Source organism: Hyperolius riggenbachi, chromosome 9 (genome assembly GCF_040937935.1).
Source record: "Hyperolius riggenbachi isolate aHypRig1 chromosome 9, aHypRig1.pri, whole genome shotgun sequence".
Lineage (NCBI taxonomy): Eukaryota > Metazoa > Chordata > Amphibia > Anura > Hyperoliidae > Hyperolius > Hyperolius riggenbachi.
Window position 1 is genome coordinate 273,333,638 of NC_090654.1, and position 9,397 is coordinate 273,343,034.

The following is a 9,397-nucleotide window of genomic DNA, read 5'->3' on the forward strand; positions in this document are numbered from 1 at the left end:
CAGTTAAATCATGTGTGTATGATGATCTGCAGATCTCATAGACTATCATTGCAATTTGCAGGAATGGATCTTTGGCAGGAACAGATCTTTTGCAGATACTGATCTTTTGTGTCTGTACAGCATCTGTGTGTGCAGCATCTTGCAATGATTTTTTTCTGATGGGGAGTTCAGCTCCATAGAAAAGACTGTGTAGAGTATGGCTCTTATACTACAGGAAGGGTGGTAAGATTGGTCTGTGATCTTTCATTTTCCAAAGACTATGGTCTGATGTCTGTATGTGGCCAAAGAGACACAGGATCAGCAGGAGAGTCAATCAACTGGTATTATTTTAAAAGGAAAAATCCATATCCTTCTCAGTTTAGGTTCCCTGCAAGTCAATGGAAAGACAGAAAGTTGCAGTTTTGCGGCAAAAAAAATAAATAAAAAAAAAAGTGAATTTGAAGTATATTATTTACATTTTCATTAACTTCATTGATATACATGTAAAATATCACAATACAAAAATTTGCATACAAGAATCAAAAATGAAATAATACCAGGAAAATTGCAAATGCAGATTCGTAAAAGCAGAGAATGGCATGCAGACAGCGCGAGGATAAGTGTGGGCGCTTATTCTCCCAAGGCCTTATTATGTAACTCTTAAAGGACTACTGAAGTGAGAGGTATATGGAGGCCACCAATGTTTATTTCCCTTTAAGCAGTACCAGTTGCCTGGCAGCCCTGCTAACCCTCTGCCTCTAATACTATTAGCCATAGGCCCTGAACAAGCATGCAGCAGATCAGGTGTTTCTGACATTATTGTCAGATCTGACACATTAGCTGCATGCTCTTTTTTTACAATATTAATTTACACATTTTTTAGCTAGCATTTGCCCATTGTAAAACCTTTCCTCACGCTACATTCTGAAATGTATCACATGTGGCGACATCTCTAGTCCTGTCAGGTGCATCACTGCGGAATGTTTGTTTCTGAGAATTACGAAGCCAGTAAAAAAATGCCTGGTCTCCCAGAATGCTTTGGGAGGGGTATTCTGCATAACTAAATAGCCTAAACTAAGCATTACCGGGTGGGTGGAGCTACATTCCAATATACAGCAATATATAGATATGGGAACTTTCGAATAACGAAACCAGGAAAAATACCATAAAAGTGGGGATCCTGAATAATTTACTGCATTCTACTATCCTATATATAAGTACAGGGGCCTCTTTGACTACTTGTGTAATTTTAGATGCATTATCTACGTCCTGCAGGACTTCAGTTCATGCCCAGGTACATACAGTGGCTTGCAAAAGTATTCGGCCCCCTTGAAGTTTTCCACAATTTGTCACATTACTGCCACAAACATGCATCAGTTTTATTGGAATTCCACGTGAAAGACCAATACAAAGTGGTGTACACGTGAGAAGTGGAACGAAAATCATACATGATTCCAAACATTTCTTACAAATCAATAACTGCAAAGTGGGGATGTGCGTAATTATTCAGCCCCCTTTGGTCTGAGTGCAGTCAGTTGCCCATAGACATTGGGCCTGATTCACAAAGCGGTGCAAACTGTTTGTACGCCAGTGAAAAGCCCTTTATCACCACGCCTAAACTCAGTTTAGGCGTGATAAGAAGAAACTTGAGCGAAATTCCCACGCGCAAAGTTTTGTGCGCGCAGCCGCACAGCGCGGTGCGCGCGATGTGCCCGTTAAACTCTATGGGCGCTGCGCACGGAATTGCGCGATTGCACGCGGGACTTTGCGCGCGATAAAGAGCACAAAGCGGTGCTAACTCAGCGGTGCAAAGTTTATCACGCCTAAAGTCTTTTAGGCGTGATAACTGAGTTATCACCGCTTTGTGAATCAGGCTCATTGTCTGATGAGTGCTAATGGCTAAATAGAGTGCACCTGTGTGTAATATATAGTCAGTAAAAATAAAGCTGCTCTGTGACGACCTCAGAGGTTGTCTAAGATAATATTGGGAGCAACAACACCATGAAGTCCAAAGAACACACCAGACAGGTCAGGGATCAAGTTATTGAGAAATTTAAAGCAGGCTTAGGCTACAAAAAGATTTCCAAAGCCTTGAACATCCCACGGAGCACTGTTGAAGCGATCATTCAGAAATGGAAGGAGTATGGCACAATTGTAAACCTACCAAGACAAGGCCATCCACCTAAACTCACAGGCCGAACAAGGAGAGCGCTGATCAGAAATGCAGTCAAGAGGCCCATGGTGACTCTGGACGAGCTGCAGAGATCTACAGCTCAGGTGGGGGAATCTGTATAGGAAAACTATTAATCATGCACTGCACAAAGTTGGCCTTTATGGAAGAGTGGCAAGAAGAAAGCCATTGTTAACAGAAAAGCATAAGAAGTCCTGTTTTCAGTTTGCCACAAGCCATGTGGGGGACACAGCAAACATGTGGAAGAAGGTGCTCTGGTCAGATGAGACCAAAATGGAACTTTTTGGCCAAAATGCAAAACGCTATGTGTGGCAGAAAACTAACACTGCACATCACTCTGAACACACCATTCCCACTGTCAAATATGTTGGTGGCAGCATCATGCTTGGGGGGGTGCTTCTCTTCAGCAGGGATAGGGAAGCTGGTCAGACTTGATGGGAAGATGGATGGAGCCAAATACCGGGCAAGCTTGGAAGAAAACCTCTTGGAGTCTGCAATAGACTTGGGACTGGGGCGGAGGTTCACCTTCCAGCTGGACAACGACATTAAACATAAAGCCAGGGCAACAATGGAATGGTTTAAAACAAAACATATCCATGTGTTAGAATGGCCCAGTCAAAGTCCAGATCTAAATCCAATCGAAAATCTGTGGCAAGATCTGAAAACTGCTGTTCACAAACTCTGTCTGTCTAATCTGACTGAGTTGGAGCGGTTTTGCAAAGAAGAATGGGCAAGGATTTCAATCTCTAGATGTGCAAAGCTGGTAGAGACATACCCTAAAAAACTGGCAGCTGTAATTGCAGCAAAAGGTGATTCTACAAAGTATTGACACAGGGGGCCGAATAATTACGCACACCCCACTTTGCAGTTATTTATTTGTAAAAAATGTTTGGAATCATGTATGAGTTTCGTTCCACTTCTCACTTGTACACCACTTTGTATTGGTCATTCACCTGGAATTCCAATAAAATTTTACACGTTTGTGGCAGTAATGTGACGAAATGTGGAAAACTTCAAGGAGGCCAAATACTTTTGCAAGCCACTGTAGATAATCGTCTACTGAATCTGACGGCTGCCTGTTGCTCCCGCGTGTTCTCGCTGCTGCCTGTTAGAGATGAAATGAATGAATGAATGGGTAAGCTGTTCCCATTCATTGTTCTAAGTCCCCGTGTCAATGATCGCCAGCATCAATGAGATGTCTGCGGTCATTGTAACTAAGGAAGGAGCACATCCAGGCATTACTTCTTGTTCACGTACTTTTAGTACACTAACAGGAAATAATGCACAAGGACATCTTGTGGCCAGATAGTAAAATTACACCTTCATACATTTATTTTAATAAAAAGGCCCTTTTATACATTTAAAATTAACTCCTTACCTCCCACACCGTCCCATAATTACCCAAATAAAAATGTTGCATTACAAAAAAAAGACAATTAAAAAAAAAAAAAAAGTTACCTTAGGGACTGAACTTTTTTTTAATATGTATGGCAAGAGGGTATATTACTGTCAATTTTGAAAATATGGGCTTGTAAATAGTGATGGACGCAAAACTGAAAAAATGCACCTTTATTTCCAAATAAAATATTGGCGCCATACATTGTACTAGGGAAATATTTTAAGTGTTGCAATAACCGTGATAAATAGTCAAATAAAGTGTGTGGGTTTTAATTACGGTAGTATGTATTATTTTAAAACGATAATGGCCGAAAACTGAGAAATAATGTATTTTTTTTTTTAAAAATCTTATTTTTCCCATTAAAGTGCATTTAGAATAAAATAATTCTTAGCAAAATGTACCACCCAAAGAAAGCCTAATTGATGGCGAAAAAACTAGATATAGATCGTTTTGTTGTGATAATTAGTAATAAAGTTATAGGCAAATGAATGGAAGGAGGGCTGAAAGTGAAAATTGCTCTGGTACAGAAGGGGAAAAACCCCTCAGTAGTTCAGTGGTTAAAGAGAAAGCTCACACACGCTAAAAATGTTCTAAATCATATGTATCAGAGATGACTAATTAGTTTTGTTGTTTATGTAATGTTGAATTTAAAAACCTATTTTCCATTTCAATTTGCAGGCATCAACAAGTTTTCTAGCCTGGAATCTGCTTCAGCAAAGAAAGTCCAAGTATTTCCTTTTCCTGCATGAGTAACTAAGAAGGCCTCCTGCTTTGTGCAGCTGTTTTCCCCACTTGCACTTATAGAGTGATTGGCAGCAGCACGGACACTCCCACTCTGACAGTCTGTGTGTAGATCACGGTGGAGAGGCTGAGTGACTCATTACAACTGAGGTATGTCTGACATTTATGACTAGCAGTGAGTAAAAGCAGAACTGGTGGGACTTATTTCTCAGCAAAGGTGGAACTTCACGTTTAAGCGGACCTTAACTCAGAACTTCCTCTCTGTTTTAAAAGATATGCAGCAGCATAATAATCTCTAAAGAAAAACATTTCCTTGTTACAGCTGATACAAGTCCTGCAAAAAATCTGCAATGTGCCTTCTTCAGTCTATCATGGAAGCAGACATAAAGTTAGCATCCTGTGTTTACAAATTAGCTGCTCTGCCGAGCAGGCAGCTGACGCAGCTGAGATATCAAATTACAACTTGTGATTTGACACAAATGAGGGGGAATTAGACAGACTAAACTCTCTAAATACATACAGGGTGCATTTCTCTGTGTTTTTCTTTTGTCCTGTGCAAGAGTTCAGGTCCACTTTAAAGAGAACCAGAGACGAACAACATAATAAATTTATAGGTACCTATAGCTAACCCAAGTTTCGTTGTGTGTACCAGTCTTTAGTTTTAGAGGAACTGATCTCATGCTGCCACCTGCTGGTAACAGTTGGTGTAGCAGCAACAACATTTTTTTTTACGCAATGGTAATTGTTCTAAATGTTCAAAATTGAAGCAGTGAACCATTTTCAGCCGCACATTAAAGAGAACCAGAGACAAAAACGCACAATACATTTATACATACCTAGGGCTTCCTCCAGCCTCATCAGCATGGATCGCTCCCACGCCACCGTCCTCCGCTGCCTTTATCACCGGTACCGGGTCCCATCACTTCGGCCAGTCAGGGCCAGTCGTTGCAAGCACAGTGCGCTCCCTCCGTACTGCGCAGGCGCATGCGTAAAGCAGGCGCCAGCGAGACCGAGGAAGTCCCTGCTACAACTGGCCGTGTCTGGTGGAAGTGATGGGACCCTGTACCGGCGATAGAGACAGCTGAGGATGGCGGCCTGGGCGCGATCCATGCTGATGGGGCTTGGAGGAAGCCCCAGGTATGTATCAATCTATTATGTGTTTTTGTCTCTGGTTGTCTTTAATGTGAGGCTGAAAATGGTTCACTGCTTCAATTTTGAACAGCTAAAACAGTTACAATTGCGTAAAAAAAAAAAAATGTTGTTGCTGTTACACCAACTGTTACCAGCAGGTGGCAGCATGAGATCAGTTCCTCTAAAACTAAAGATTGGTACACACATAGAAACTTGATTTGATTGGCCAATTTTACCACCTGCATGTAATATGAGGGCCAAAAGCTATTGAATACTATAAACAGATTGTGTAGGTAAACTCTCATAATACATGGAGGTGGTAAAATTGGTCTGTGATTGGCCAACTGAAATTGGATGTGTGTACCAGGCTTATATGGTCATTTTGTGTAAGCATTATTACAGAAAGTAGATGAGATGCTAATAATGCAGACTTGCATGCACATTTAATGTAAATTGTATGCAGCTTGAAATTGGTTCAGTCATAACAGTGAGATCGGGGTCCCAATTGTGATTGCAAAATGCTCTTAAAGGACACCTGAGGTGAAAATAAACTAATGAAATAAACGATTGTATCAATCTTCCTTCTCCTAAAAATGACTTTTTAACCTATTTTGGTTCCTGGACGTAGTTTCTACGTCCAGGAACCATGCGCGCTACCGCGCGCCCCCGCGGCCGATCGTGCACGTGCACTCCCTGCCGCGGATTCGGTAGCCAAGGAATCAATGTATCAGGCTATGGAGCCCGATCATTGATTCCTCTCCCCCGCTGAAAAAGCGACAGCTTCTCTCGGAAGCTGTGCTTTTTCTGGCCGTTCCCGATGCGTCACTCTAAGCGCGTGCTACGTTTAGAGTGACGTCGTGTAAACAAACTCATGGCCGCCATCTTGTGGCCAAAAAGTAATACTACACCTGAAGAAAAAAAACAGAATTAACACACATTTACATTATAAATCTATTGTTTACCTCCCACCCTCCCAAAAGTACCCAAATAAAATGTTTAGTATAAAAAAAAAACCATTACAATAAAAAAAACAAAAAACATGTAAATATTTACCTAAGGGTCTAAACTTTTTAAATATCAATGTAAAGATGAAATATTTCTATATTTTTTTTATTTTAAACTTGTAAATAGTGATAGATGCAAAATGGAAAAAATGCACCTTTATTTCCAAATAAAATATTGTCGCCATACATTGTGATAGGGACATAATTTTAACGGTGTAATAACCGGGACATATGGACAAATACAATACGCGAGTTTTAATTATGGAGGCATGTATTATTTTAAAACTATAATGGCTGAAAACTGAGAAATAATGAATTTTTCCATTTTTTTCTTATTCTTCCTGTTAAAATGCATTTACAGTAAAGTGGCTCTTAGCAAAATGTACCCCCCAAAGAAAGCCTAATTGGTGGCGGAAAAAACAAGATATAGATCAGTGCATTGTGATAAGTAGTGATAAAGTTATAGGCTAATGAATGGGAGGTGAACATTTCTCACGTGAAAACGACGGAACCTGAATGGGTTAAGATATTCCAGTTTTATTTTATGTTTAAATCTACTTTTTAAGTTTTAACTGTTTTGTTTTTGCTCAATGACACATTCATTGAAGTATGCCAGAGCTAAAATCTATGAACTATTGACCCTTTTTATCTCTTTCCTGCTCTCATAAGCCATTTTCTGCTAGGAAAGTGTTTTATAGTTGGAATCTCTTATCAGTGAGGGTCACACTGTAGTCACTTCCTGTCTGAGTCAGGACTGAGTCAGCCACTTACATACCTGATATTTAACTCTTTCAGGTGGAGAAATAAAAAAAAGGAACGCAGCCTAGTTATTTGTGTTCTAGGCACTGTACTGCATACACATGTCTATCCCATCATATCACGTCACTTCGGGTATCCTTTAAAAAAGCTAGCGTTTTTTGAAAGCGGAGCAATTCCTGAAACGATTTAAGGTAAAGCAATTTTGGGCCCAGCTTTCTCTTATGAAATCCCTGTGAAAATGCTGCATGCAGGGCGATAGCAATTTCAGCTAATCACAATCGCCACTGTGGGGTCACGGGCATTCTCAGTTATAGTGTTCAAAATCTATTGGCTCTTATACTACATGGCGGTGGTAAAATTGGCCAGTCTTTGGCCAATCAAAATTGTATGTGTGTACTAAGCTCAAGCCTGGTACACACCATAAATTTTAAATTGGGCAATGACTGGCCAATTTTTCCACCTCCATGTAGTATGTTGCTCAACAGATTTTGAATACTGTGAGCAGAGTGTGTAGTTAAACTCTTATACTACATGGAGGTGGTAAAATTGGTCAGTGATTGGCCAATCATAATTGAAGGTGTGTACCAGGCTTCACTTGCATTTGATTGGCCAGATTCCAAGCCACATAAAATTTGCATTATATGTGCATGCAAGTTGGAATACTCAACATCTTGTCAACCATCTGTAATCATTATTTATGGTATTGTACAAAGCAGCATAACAAAGGATAGATAGATAGATAGATAGATAGATAGATAGATAGATAGATAGATAGATAGATAGATAGATAGATAGATAGTATTTTTATAGCGCTTTTCTCCCTGGGGACTCAAAGCGCTGTGACCCTGCATTATGCGGTCTCAAAGGCTAGGGAAAAGAGGTGGATCTTTAGCCTTTTCTTAAAGCTGTCCTTAGAAGGATCCTGGGAACAACCAGATTCCTCTGAATGGCAGAGCGGAGGGACATATAGCTCCAATAGATCCGCTATGTATTTGGGTCCCATGTGGTGTAGAGCCTTGATATCAGCAGGCAGATCTTATAATAGGTTTTTCCATTTTACTGGCAACCAGTGAAGAGTTTGCAGTACTGGGGTGATGTGTGAGCTGCGGGGGGCGTTGGCTAGGAGTCTGGCTGCTGCATTCTGTACTAGCTGTAAAGGGTGCAGAATATTATCGGGATCCGACGAACAGGGCATTGCAGTAGTCCAGACATGAGGATACAAATGCATGTGTGATAGAACGCGGAAAAGCCGCCGCATGTACTGGCGGCAAGGCGGCTGATTCCGTGTCCAGCGCGGCGGTTTGCACGCAGAAGCGTGCGTCTGGTGTGGCTGGGTCTGTTAGTTCACACAGGTTGAGGAATACGCGCGCGCGCGCTGAGAGGCAGAACCTTTATGACAAACGAGGAGGGATCAGCTGACCAGGTTGGTCAGCTGACCTCAAAGCAAGTGACTATTGGTTGATCGCTGATGGGTGGCGCCGGAGAGCGCCGCTCTATATATAGTCACTGGTGGTCAGTCTCAAGTTGTCTGCCGTTGCGAACACTTACGTGGAAGCACTCAGACCTTAGTCAGATCCTACAGTGTGTTAGAACCAGGAGGACCTGGGAATTCACACTGAGCCAGATTACTTCTGTGTATTATTGTGTTATCATTCTGTTATACTTCAAACTAGTTCCAGGGTGTTGAGACCACGAACCTCACACCCAAGTTTAGGGACTCTGTGTTATCATTCTGTTATACTTCGGACTAGTACCAGGGTGTTGAGACCACGGACCTTACACCCAAGATTAGGGACTCTGTGTTATCATTCTGTTATACTTCAGACTAGTTCCAGGGTGTCGAGACCACGGACCTCACACCCAAGATTAGGGATACTCTGTACCATCATATTATACTCCAGACTAGTTCCAGGGTGTAGAGACCACGGACCTCACACCCAAGACTAGGCATTGTTTTGATATCTGTTATGACCTATTGCATTTCTGACTATCCCTCTGCTTTCTGATTCGGTACCTATGCATATCTGATTATCTGTTGCCAAACCCTGCCTGCCTTTGGATACCGAATCAGCCTTCTGTCTATGTACCTTGTCTGTCTGTGTGTTGCCGACCTGGCTTGCCCGACCTCGAGAGCTATCTCTCTCCTTAAGAGATAGTCTCCAGACCTGCTAGTGACATCCACCTTTCAGGTGT